The following is a 12,857-nucleotide window of genomic DNA, read 5'->3' as shown; positions in this document are numbered from 1 at the left end:
GACGGCCTCACAGAAGAAATATCAGCTCGCCCTGCGCAGAAAAGCACTAGATTAAACTTCACTCAACGTTCTAGAGTTTTCCCCGTTAATACCTGTCAATGTTTCATTTACATTTTTTACATTTACGTCATTTAGCAGACGCTCTTATCCAGAGCGACTTACAAATTGTTGCGTTCACCTTATGATATCCAGTGGAACAACCACTTTACAATAGTACATCTATATCCTTTTTTGGGGGGGGGTTTAGAAGGATTACTATATCCTATCCCAGGTATTCCTTAAAGAGGTGGGGTTTCAGGTGTCTACGGAAGGTGGTGATTAACTCCGCTGTCCTGGTGTCGTGAGGGAGCTTGTTCCACCATTGGGGTGCCAGAGCAGCGAACAGTTTTGACTGGGCTGAGCGGGAACTGTGCTTCCGCAGAGGTAGGGGGGCCAGCAGGCCAGAGGTGGATGAACGCAGTGCCCTTGTTTGGGTGTAGGGCCTGATCAGAGCCTGAAGGTACGGAGGTGCTGTTCCCCTCACAGCTCCGTAGGCAAGCACCATGGTCTTGTAGCAGATGCGAGCTTCAACTGGAAGCCAGTGGAGTGTGCGGAGGAGCGGGGTGACGTGAGAGAACTTGGGAAGGTTGAACAACAGACGGGCTGTAACGTTCTGGATGAGTTGTAGGGGTTTAATGGCACAGGCAGGGAGCCCCGCCAACAGGGAGTTGCAGTAATCCAGACGGGAGATGACAACTGCCTGGATTAGGACCTGCGCCGCTTCCTGTGTAAGGCAGGGTCGTACTCTGTGAATGTTGTATAGCATGAACCTACAGGATCGGGTCACCGCCTTGATGTTAGCGGAGAACGACAGGGTGTTGTCCAGGGTCACGCCGAGGCTCTTAGCACTCTGGGAGGAGGACACAATGGAGTTGTCCACCGTGATGGCGAGATCATGGAAAGGGCAGTCCTTCCCCGAGAGGAAGAGCAGCTCCGTCTTGCCGAGGTTCAGCTTGAGGTGGTGATCCGTCATCCACACTGATATGTCTGCCAGACATGCAGAGATGCGATTTGCCACCTGGTTATCAGAAGGGGGAAAGGAGAAGATTAATTGTGTGTCGTCTGCGTAGCAATGATAGGAGAGACCATGTGAGGATATGACAGAGCCAAGTGACTTGGTGTATAGCGAGAATAGGAGAGGGCCTAGAACTGAGCCCTGGGGGACACCACTGGTGAGAGCACGTGGTGCGGAGACGGATTCTCGCCACGCCACCTGGTAGGAGCGACCTGTCAGGTAGGACGCAATCCAAGAGTGAGCCGCGCCGGAGATACCCAACTCAGAGGGTGGAGAGGAGGATCTGGTGGTTCACAGTATCAAAGGCAGCAGATAGGTCTAGAAGGATGAGAGCAGAGGAGAGAGAGTTAGCTTTAGCAGTGCGGAGAGCCTCCGTGACACAGAGAAGAGCAGTCTCAGCTGAATGACCAGCCTTGAAACCTGACTGATTTGGATCGAGAAGGTCATTCTGAAAGAGATAGCAGGAGAGCTGGCCAAGGACGGCACGTTCAAGAGTTTTGGAGAGAAAAGAAAGAAGGGATACTGGTCTGTAGTTGTTGGCATCGGAGGGATCGAGTGTAGGTTTTTTGAGAAGGGGTGCAACTCTCGCTCTCTTGAAGATGGAAGGAACGTAGCCAGCGGTCAAGGATGAGTTGATGAGCGTGGTGAGGTAAGGGAGAAGGTCTCCGGAAATGGTCTGGAGAAGAGAGGAGGGGATAGGGTCAAGCGGGCAGGTTGTTGGGCGGCCGGCCGTCACAAGACGCAAGATTTCATCTGGAGAGAGAGGGGAGAAAGAGGTGAAGGCATAGGGTAGGGCAATGTGAACAGGACCAGCGGTGTCGTTTGACTTAACAAACGAGGATCGGATGTCGTCGACCTTCTTTTCAAAATGGTTGACGAAGTCATCCGCAGAGAGGGAGGAGGGGGAGGAAGATTCAGGAGGGAGGAGAAGGTGGCAAAGAGCTTCCTAGGGTTAGAGGCAGATGCTTGGAAGTTAGTGGTAGAAAGTGGCTTTAGCAGCAGAAACAGGAGGAAAATGTAGAGAGGAGGGAGTGAAAACATGCCAGGTCCGCAGGGAGGCTAGTTTTCCTCCATTTCCGCTCGGCTGCCCGGAGCCCTGTTCTGTGAGCTCGCAATGAGTCGTCAAGCCACGGAGCAGGAGGGGAGGACCGAGCCGGTCGGGAGGATAGGGGACATAGAGAGTCAAAGGATGCAGAAAGGGAGGAGAGTAGGGTTGAGGAGGCAGAATCAGGAGATTGGTTGGAGAAGGATTGAGCAGAGGGAAGAGATGATAGGATGGAAGAGGAGAGAGTAGCAGGAGAGAGAGCGAAGGTTGCGACGGCGCAATACCATCTGAGTAGGGGCAGAGTGAGTAGTGTTGGAGGAGAGCGAGAGGGAAAAGGATACAAGGTAGTGATCGGAGACTTGGAGGGGAGTTGCAGTGAGATTAGTAGAAGAACAGCATCTAGTGAAGATGAGGTCAAGCGTATTGCCTGCCTTATGAGTAGGGGGGGACGGTGAGAGGGTGAGGTCAAAAGAGGAGAGGAGTGGAAAGAAGGAGGCAGAGAGAAATGAGTCAAAGGTAGACGTAGGGAGGTTAAAGTCACCCAGAACTGTGAGGGGTGAGCCATCCTCAGGAAAGGAACTTATCAAGGCATCAAGCTCATTGATGAACTCTCCAAGGGAACCTGGTGGGCGATAAATGGTAAGGATGTTAAGCTTGAATGGGCTAGTGATTGTGACAGCATGGAATTCAAATGAGGAGATAGACAGATGGGTCAGGGGAGAAAGAGAGAATGTCCACTTGGGAGAGATGAGGATTCTAGTGCCACCACCCCGCTGACCAGATGCTCTCGGGGTGTGCGAGAACACGTGGTCGGACAAGGAGAGAGCAGTAGGAGTAGCAGTGTTTTCTGTGGTGATCCATGTTTCCGTCAGCGCCAAGAAGTCGAGGGACTGGAGGGTAGCATAGGCTGAGATGAACTCTGCCTTGTTGGCCGCAGACCGGCAGTTCCAGAGGCTGCCGGAGACCTGGAACTCCACGTGGGTCGTGCGTGCTGGGACCACCAGGTTGGAGTGGCAGCGGCCACGTTATGTGAAGCGTTTGTATGGCCTGTGCAGAGAGGAGAGAGGAGGGATAGACCGACACATAGTTGATAGGCTACAGGAGAGGCTACGCTAATGCAAAGGAGATTGGCATGAAAATTAACTAAACAACTGGGGGAGCGAGAGAGCAGGGCCTCCCTCACTAACAATTCACTAAAACGCTAAAATCTAACTTTTCTAGCTTCTACTAGAAATTAAAATTGATGTAAACTACAGTTGTTCAATGTTTCCAGGAATAGGCTCAAACTTAGTTTATTCCGCTAGATAAGTTGGTACAGTATTCTTCCGTGAAAACCCACTTAGTGCACCGTGTCCTATGACGCCCTAGCTAACTAGCATGCTAGCATCTTATAACACACGGTTAGCACCAATACTTGGTAACAACAAGCTACCAATGGATCATTCGTGTCCGTGTCTAGTTCATAACGCAGAAGTAATTAAACGTTGGCTAGCTAACACAAAGTCAGTCCTGCTAGCTACACAAGTGGCCTACACATCTCGAATGTTCAGAAAGTTAAGCTTACGTTGCAAAAATCTTATTGACTAAAAATGATACAGCTAGCTGGTAGGGTTAGCTAGCTAGCAGTGGGCGCGTTGTAGACTGTTAGAAAATGTAGCTGGCTAGCTAACCTCGATAGTTACTCTGTACTACGCCTTTATCTTGATACAAAGACAACTATGTAGCTAGCTAACATTACACTAGTCAAATCGTTCCGTTGGAATGTATATAGTTTCTACAGCACTGCTAATTGGTAAAGTTGGCTAGCTAGCAGTGGTGTTATGGTGTTGACGCCGTTTCGAAAACGGCGCGAACGAACGAATACAGCTGGCTAGCTAACCTTGAGAGCTACACCTTTATCCTTGATACAAAGACAGCAGATACAACTATGTAGCTAGCTAACAATACACTAATCAAATCGTTCCAATGTAATGTAATGAAATGTAATATTACCCGCGGAGCGAGGTGCAGCACGACTACTCACTCCAGCATCCGGAACTGTGATCGAATCAACGCAATATTATCTACTTTCAATGCAACATAATGAAGCAAAACAAACTATGCAAGACTTGGTATGCAAAACTGTTGTAGTCAGTATGTGTCAGAGTAGGATTCTGTTGCATTGACAGGCAAGACTCAGGCCGGTACTCTACACAGACCGGTGCACCATAACCAATCAGAGCTGCAGTAGGCCTATATGCAAATATACCATTGCCATATATGGATCAGTGCCATTCACTTTGAACTGGACTGTTTTTACAGAATGAGCTTGTCTTGAGATCAAAGCGAGAGCTACATGTAGCGCAGTGTACACGTTTGTTCATATCCTTTGCCAGTGAGTGAGTTATTAGCCCAGTTATAGATCATTTGTAGTCAGCAATGGGGGAGTGATTGCTTCCTACAAGAGCACAAAATGTGTGCATTTCTAGACATCTTTGAAAAAGAGAGTCCGGTAAATAGTTTTTTTTAGTCTTAAAAGGGCAGTGTTGTATTTTGAGACAGGCTTGAATAAGCAAAGTTGCCAAAAGGCAGAAGGTAGGGAATAATGGTGCATTAATGGTGCATTTTATTTTGTTAAGTGGTTTCTTGCATCAAGCAACACAACTAAATGTAAGTCACTTAGATAAGACAAGTAGATAAACAGGTTAATGTCTCGCCCTTCATGTTTTTTTTCTCAAATTATTTCAACTGTAGGCCTACACTGAACACCATACTTTGACTGCTACTGTAGGCTGAATGATAGAACAGCTATTTCCATGTTAAAATGTTATGGGATGCATTTTCTCCCTTGTTTTTGATGGTTGGCCACTCTGGAAGGCCTACATTATCATCAAATAGCCACAGTAGCCTACTTGAACACTGTTATAACTGTAACTTAAAGCTGGGTACAGCCTCAGTGTTCACAGTAAACACGTGCCGGAAGTTCCACAGAATTTTCACAATGTTCAAGTTTGCACTCAGCAGATCTGAAATTTGCTCAGTGACGAAAAACCTTATAGGGAACATTGGTCGTAACCCTGAAAGATGGACATGACATGTTTCCAACAGTATTATTGTCAGTGTTTGTAATAACCAGTGCTCTGGTTTTGTGTTATTTTAGTAAGCCTTATGTTACTGTAAGCTATTCTCAGCACCACCATCTCTTCGATGTTTCTAGTTTTACTTCCCCATCTGACTGTACCACGCATTGCAGCTTTTAGGAAGGACTTAAATAATTTGATCTATTTGTTGTGAAACAGAACATAACCCTCTAAGGGTAGTTCCTGTTTCAGGATCAGGAGTGTATTGAGAAGATCAACATGTAGTCACATGCGAGTCATTTGTTTTGCAATGGTACTATGACATCCTTTCACTGTGACTGTACTTTTTGATTTCAGACTTGTATCTCTGTCTGAACAAACAGTATGAGACGCTTCCCACTGGGCATAGATGTCAATTCAATGTCTTTTCCATGTTGGTTCAACGAAATTTCATTGAAATGACATGGAAACAATGTTGACTCAACCAGTGTGTGTGCCCAGTGGATTGGTGCCTTCCATACCGTCTGGGTTAAAGCTATAATCTGCAGTTGAAACAATAGCAAAGCCTCACCCCGCCTCTGTTTTGGTAAAAAGCTGGGGGATGGGCCTGGAGAAATGTAACCACTCTCAAATTATAGACAGAGTTATGGATGCAAGGACTGACCTTCCATTATATTAAAATGATACTTTTAATCATGTTTTGCAGCTATTTGTTTACCATTGTTTACAAACATTGGAGTAAAACAAACTTATATTTTCGGTTCTGATGGGGTACGACAGTTGAACTATGCTTGAGGCATTCATAAGTTATATTTTTCAATAATCATTGGGTATATATCATTCATTTATAAGTCAAATGTATGTAGCAACTAAGGATTCTAGCTTTTAAGGTCAAGTCATACCTTTAAACTGGGAGATTAACAGATACAGTTGAAGTCGGAAGTATACATATGTAACACGATGTGAAATGGCTAGCTAGTTAGCGGGGTGCGCGCTAATAGCGTTTCAATCGGTGACGTCACTCGCTCTGAGACCTTGAAGTAGTTGTTCCCCTTGCTCTGCAAGGGCCACGGCTTTTGTGGAGCGATGGGTAACGATGCTTCGAGTGTGGCTGTTGTCGATGTGTGCAGAGGGTCCCTGGTTCGAGCCCAAGGAGGGGCGAGGAGAAGGACAGAAGCTATACTGTTACATTGATGCTGTTGACCCGGATCACTGGTTGCTGCGGAAAAGGAGGTCAAAAGGGGGGTGAGTGTAACTGATGTGAAATAGTTAGCGGGGTGCGCGCTAATAGCATTTCAATCAGTGACGTCACTCGCTCTGAGACCTTGAAGTAGTTCTTCCCCTTGCAGAGGGGCTTTTGTGGCGTGATGGGTAACGATGCTTCGAGGGTAGCTGTCGTCGATGTGTGCAGAGGGTCCCTGGTTCGAGCCCAGGTAGGGGAGAGGAGAGGGACGGAAGATATACTGTTACACATACACTTAGGTTGGAGTCATTAAAACTTGTTTTTCAACCGCTCAACCACACACACAAATTTCCTGTTGACAAACTATAGTTTTGGCAAGTCGGTTAGGACATCTACTTTGTGCATGACACAAGTAATTTTTCCAACAATTGTTTACAGATTATTTCACTTATAATTCACTGTATCACAATGCCAGTAGGTCAGCAGTTTACATACACTAAGTTGACTGTGCCTTTAAACAGCTTGGACATTTCCAGAAAATTATGTCATGGCTTTAGAAGCTTCTGATAGGCTAATTGACATAATTTGAGTCAATTGGAGGTGTACCTGTGGATGCATATCAAGGCCTACCTTCAAACTCAGTGCCTCTTTGCTTGACATCATGGGAAAATCAAAGAAATCAGCCAAGACCTCAGAAGAATTTTTTTTGACTTCTACAAGTCTGGTTCATCCTTGGGAGCAATTTCCAAATGCCTGAAGGTACCACGTTCATCTGTACAAACAGTAGTACACAAGTATAAACACCATGGGACCACGCAGCCGTCATACCGCTCAGGAAGGAGACACGTTCTGTCTCCTAGAGATGAATATACTTTGGTGTGCAAATCAATCCCAGAACAACAGCAAAGGACCTTGTGAAGATGCTGGAGGAAACAGGTACAAAAGTATCTATATCCACAGTAAAACGAGTCCTATATCAACATAACCTGAAAGGCCGCTCAGCAAGGAAGAAGCCACTGCTCCAAAACCGCCATAAAAAAAGCCAGACTGCGGTTTGCAACTGCACATGGGGACAAAGATCGTACTATTTGGAGAACTGTCCTCTGCTCTGATGAAACAAAAATAGAACTGTTTGGCCATAATGATCCATAGTTATGTTTGGAGGAAAAAGGGTGAAGCTTGCAAGCCGAAGAACACCTTCCCAATCGCTGCCACCCCGGTGCGTCACATGTTCTGGGGCGCTTTGATGCAGGAGGGACTGGTGCACTTCACAAAATAGATGGCTTCATGAGGAAGAAAAATGATGTGGATATATTGAAGCAACATCTCAAGACATCTGTCAGGAAGTTAAAGCTTGGTCACAAATGGGTCTTCCAAATGGACAATGACCCCAAGCATACTTCCAAAGTTGTGGCAAAATGGCTTAAGGACAACAAAGTCAAGGTATTGGAGTGGCCATCACAAAGCCCTGACCTCAATCCCATAGAGAATTTGTGGGCAGAACTGAAAAAGCGTGTGTGAGCAAGGAGGCCTACAAACCTGACTCAGTTACTCCAGCTCTGTCAGGAGGAATGGGCCAAAATTCACCCAACTTATTGTGGGAAGCTTGTGGAACGCTACCAGAAACGTTTGACCCAAGTTAAACAATTTAAAGGCAATGCTACCAAATACTAATTGAGTGTATGTAAACTTCTGATCCACTGGGAATGTGATGAAAGAAATAAAAGCTGAAATAAATCATTTTTGTCTTTCTTATCTAAATGCACTTAAGCCTTTGTCAAAGAACACTACTCTTAGTCTTACAATGACTGTGAGGGAATTTACTCGAAAAACCAATGTGTATGTCCCAGCAGTGTTGAGTTGTTCTCTTGATAAAACACAAACTCTTTATTGATCTGAGTTACCAGCCACATTGATTTGAGTAACATGGGTGAATACCAAACATTCACCACCTTGAAATTCTATCTACAAGTTAATAAAAAAATGACACCTCTGACATATCATTTACATTGTTCATGGGCATGGAGTGTTTAATTGAATTATTATCCAGGGTAGACAGAAATGCATGCAAAATGTACTTTAAAAAATAATTATGCTATGCTCCTTGCAAATGCTTTGTTCCTTAGGCAAATGTTATACCCCTTGCACTTGTCTATGAAAACACTAGACAATTAAACAATTTTCTAGCTCAAACAACGGATGTTTTTCACTTGCCTCTATATAAGACGTAGTCAGAACAACACAGATCACTGTTTCTTTCACAGTGCACAACACATGCCTATCGTTGGCTAAATTGTTTGCATTGACTCTTTATCAGAGAGCCTGTCTGACAGGCATTATAATAGAACCCACTTGAACTCTTCTTGAACATTTTTATAGTGCAGTATGAAGTCGTATTTATTAAGGTACCCCCCCCCCAAAAAAAATAACAGGCGGTACCATCTCCTTAATGATGTTCCTACCATGCCCCTTCCTCTTAATTTCTCACCCTCTCTTTCTTCTCTCTTTTTTCTGTCTCTCTCCTCTCAGACATGTCTCTGTTAACCTTGGCCCTGATCTTCCCTGTCAGGAGCAGCGGCTCCACAGCCCCACCACTGCTTTGATTTATTAGAATAGACTGGACAGGACACAGGTCTACATTGGTTTACAGCCCTGCCCTTTTCACACTCAACTGTATTTATCTTGTAGGTATTATATGTTATACATTGTGAAAGTAGATTTGAACAGAAAATCTAAGGAATCTAAGAAGAATTCAGGATTTGGCTATTAGGGGAGAAATCACTCTGGTATGCAGTTCTTCTCCTGACACTTGTGTGGAGTGCCGCACCAGTGCACTTTTCACATGGGAGAAGAGAAACAGCATGTAACTTAAAATTGGCCTGTGATCATCACACATCAGTAGTGTTGCTTGATAGTCTACCACCTCTCCTGTATGAACCCGATGTAGTTGGAGTGATAATCTATGCCTCCTGGAATTGAAAGTACCGGGTACCTGCTGTGTGCTAACCCTTGTATGGTTCATTGTCATCAGGTTGGCTAAGGCTGCATACGCCTTGTCTTTGTTCATGTAGCTTCCACTGCATCTCTGAGGAAGAAGAGCCTCTATAGGAATTATAAGATTGCTCCCCATCTCTGAAATACCCATATCACACCACATGCTGGCTTCAGTGTTGAGTGCCTTTCTCCTTCCTCTCTCTCCCTTTCTTCATTTTCTCTCTCCCCCTGTGAGAGCATCTGGGAGAGGTCTTAATTAACGAGTAACTGATCTGTTAATGATTCATTCCTGCTGAGCTCCTAACGATAACGGAGGCTGGAGGAGGAGGAAGGGGAAGAGGAGGCAGAGTAGAGCAGGGGCTGTCAGCCCCAACCAGCTGTTGATTAATACAGGGGCTGCTGGGCTTTGTCTCCTGAGTCCTGCATGGTGTGCTACTGGGTTGACACATCCTCTGGCACACACACCTGTGATCCCTCCCAGTCAAGGACACAGTGACTGCATTTGTTGTTCTGGGCAAAAAAAAGAGCTCCGTTTGTCAGGTCTTTCATTGTGTTAGCAACGATCCTCCTGAGGTTTTCTGTGAGTGAATTCCGAAGCCATAAGAGTATGGATTTTAAGCATTGTAAGAAATGCCTCATCAATATTGGACTGATCACCAAATCCAAAATGACATCCAATGGTGAAGGATTTTGCAGGGATTTGGGTTTTATTGTTATATTACATGGAACAAGACCGTGCGCATACATAAGTGGAACAGGCAATTTCTCCTTTGTTTGTTTTAGCATTACTTTGGAATTTTGCAAGGATTCTGTGTAAAAGAAGGAATGACAGTAAGGCTGTTCCCTATAGAATATTTCTCACTTTGCACACCTTGTCAGCCTCACATACAAGACATACAGTATTTACCACTATGTGAGGTCATTGTTAGGAAGGGTCAACAGTTCCCTGTTTTCTCCTACTTCCTTCCGTACTGCGACACTCAAAGGCAGATGGAAGGAAATCAAGAAAAGGCCACGGTCCCAGTGTATTATCTAGAGCTGTACCAGACTGATTCACGCTGCACAGCAACATTAATGTAAGCTCTCGGGATCAGGCGGCTTTGAGAGGCTACCACACTGCTACTGTACATTGTCTTTATCTTGTCTCCACAGGAGTGTGATTTACATTTGCATTTTAGTAATTTAGCAGACACTCTTATCCAGAGCGATTTACAGTTAGTACATTCATCTTAAACTAGCAAGGTGAGACCCCCCCCCTTTTGTTTTTACACTGCTGCTACTCGCTGTTTATTATCTATGTATAGTCACTTTACAAATTACCTAGACTGTTTATTCCTGGTTCTAACATGCAGTCTTTGTCCTGATCTTGAACATATTCTAATTGTGCCCACATTTTTATACAAGTGTAGTTGATTAATGGACGCATTGTGATCTTGTCTGTTTACACTGAAAAGATCAGGTCAAATGACGCATGTTAACGGCGGGAGCTGGAAAAAGGCCTTCTAGAACTCCAGCTGGTGTGTGTGTGTGTGTGTGAGACCCATACTGTGTGTGTCACTGCCCTAGTTTCAGTGGGTGTGTGGTTCTCCTGTGTGGACTGGGCAGTGTGTTCTTGTCACTCTGTTCCATCAGCAACTCAGCTCCCTGTTGTAGCCGTGGAGACCGAGGACAGTGTGACCTTCAGAGAGACAGTGATCAGATTAGAAACCTTAGGCTGAGAGACAGCCTTCAATTATACAGCTGAGAGACAGGGAATAGTGAAGGAAATTGACTTGCATTAACATGCATTGACATTGTCAGTGAGCCTGTGTGTTAGTTTGTGCGTGCGCACGTGAGCGTATGTGTATATGTGAAGAGGTTCGGTTGGTGCTAGTGAGATGTTTTTATTCCTTGATGATCCACAATCCCATGGGACTACTCTCTTGCCCTCTGACATTTTTCTATGGCTGCCCCAGCACCTGTCACCGTGGTGATGAGGGGATCAACATTGATTCCAATTACTGTTCAACACCTGGCTGGGATCAGTCACAGGTCATCAATATCCTCTGTAGTGGACAGAGGATGAAACAAGGTTTGGTTTAGATGTTCAATGAGATGATATACAACCTTGGGGAGGCAGTGGATGGCCAGAGCAGTTGCAAACTCACTTTTTACTCTGCTGTCACAAATGTGTTTTTAATGAGTGTGAACCCCTGACTCCTCTGCAGAGGAGAGTCAGCCCTGTTTTGTTCTGAAGGTTCAGCCTGACCTCAATATTTTCTGAGAAGCAGCGGGGCTGAACCGACCTAAAATCACATACTGTAACGTAAATAACCTTCACCCTGTGCTCTATATCATCCATCTGTATGTAGGCCTGGTTTTCCAGCATAAAGGTCATTCCTGCTTCTATCCACAATACAAAGGGGGATATTAATTACTGGTGAAGCAATGACTTTCTTATAAGATGGGAATACGTTTTTGTAAAGACATGTCTTCAACAGACAAAAAAATTAATAAACAAGAAAATGGGAAAGGACAAATAAAGAATAGTATTTACACCAGATAAATATTTACAGGTAGCTGACAAAATAATGAAAACACTTAATGAGGGATTCAAAGTATATTGACAGCAGATACTTCCACATACAGTGCCTTTGGAAAGTATTCAGACCCCTTCACTTTGTCTACATTTTGTTACGTAACAAACAGCCTTATTCAAAAACTTTTTTTTTAGTCCTCATCAATCTGCACACATTACCCCATAATGACGAAGCAAAAACAGTTTTTCAGAAAAGTTTGCTAATTTATTAAATAATAAAAAACATCACATTTACATAAGTATTCAGACCCTGTACTTTGTTGAAGCACCTTTGGCAGCAATTACAGCCTTGAGTCTTCTTGGGAATGACGCTACAGGCTTGGAACACCTGTATTTGGGGAGTTTCTCCCATTCTTTTCTGCAGATCCTCTCAAGCTCTGTCAGGTTGGATGGGGAGCATTGCTGCACAGCTATTTTTCAGGTCTCTCCAGAGATGTTCGATCGGGCTCAAGTCTGGGGTCTGGCTGGGCCCCTCACAGACATTCGGAGACTTGTCCCAAAGCCACTCCTGCGTTGTCTTGGCTGTGTGCTTAGGGTCGTTGTCCTGTTGTAAGGTGAACCTTCGCCTCAGTCTGAGGGCCGGAGCGCTCTGAAGCAGGTTTTCATCAAGGATCTCTCTGTTATCGGCTCCATTCATCTTTGCCTGGTGGTGGCAGCATGATGCTGCCACCACCATGCTTCACTGTAGGGATGGTGCCAGGTTTCCTCCAGACGAGATGCTTGGCATTCAGGCCAAAGAGTTCAAGCTTGGTTTCATCAGACCAGAGAATCTTGTTTCTCAAGGTCTGTGAGTCTTTAGTTGCCTTTTGGCAAACACCAAGTGGGCTGTCGTGCCTTTACCGAGGAGTGACTTCTGTCTGGGCACTCTGCCATAAAGTCCTGATTGGTGGAGTGCTGCAGAGATGGTTGTCCTTCTGGAAGGTTCTCCCATCCCAACAGAGGAA

Source organism: Salmo salar, chromosome ssa22, assembly GCF_905237065.1.
Source record: "Salmo salar chromosome ssa22, Ssal_v3.1, whole genome shotgun sequence".
Classification (NCBI taxonomy): Eukaryota; Metazoa; Chordata; class Actinopteri; order Salmoniformes; family Salmonidae; genus Salmo; species Salmo salar.
Note: the sequence above shows the minus strand (reverse complement) of the source record.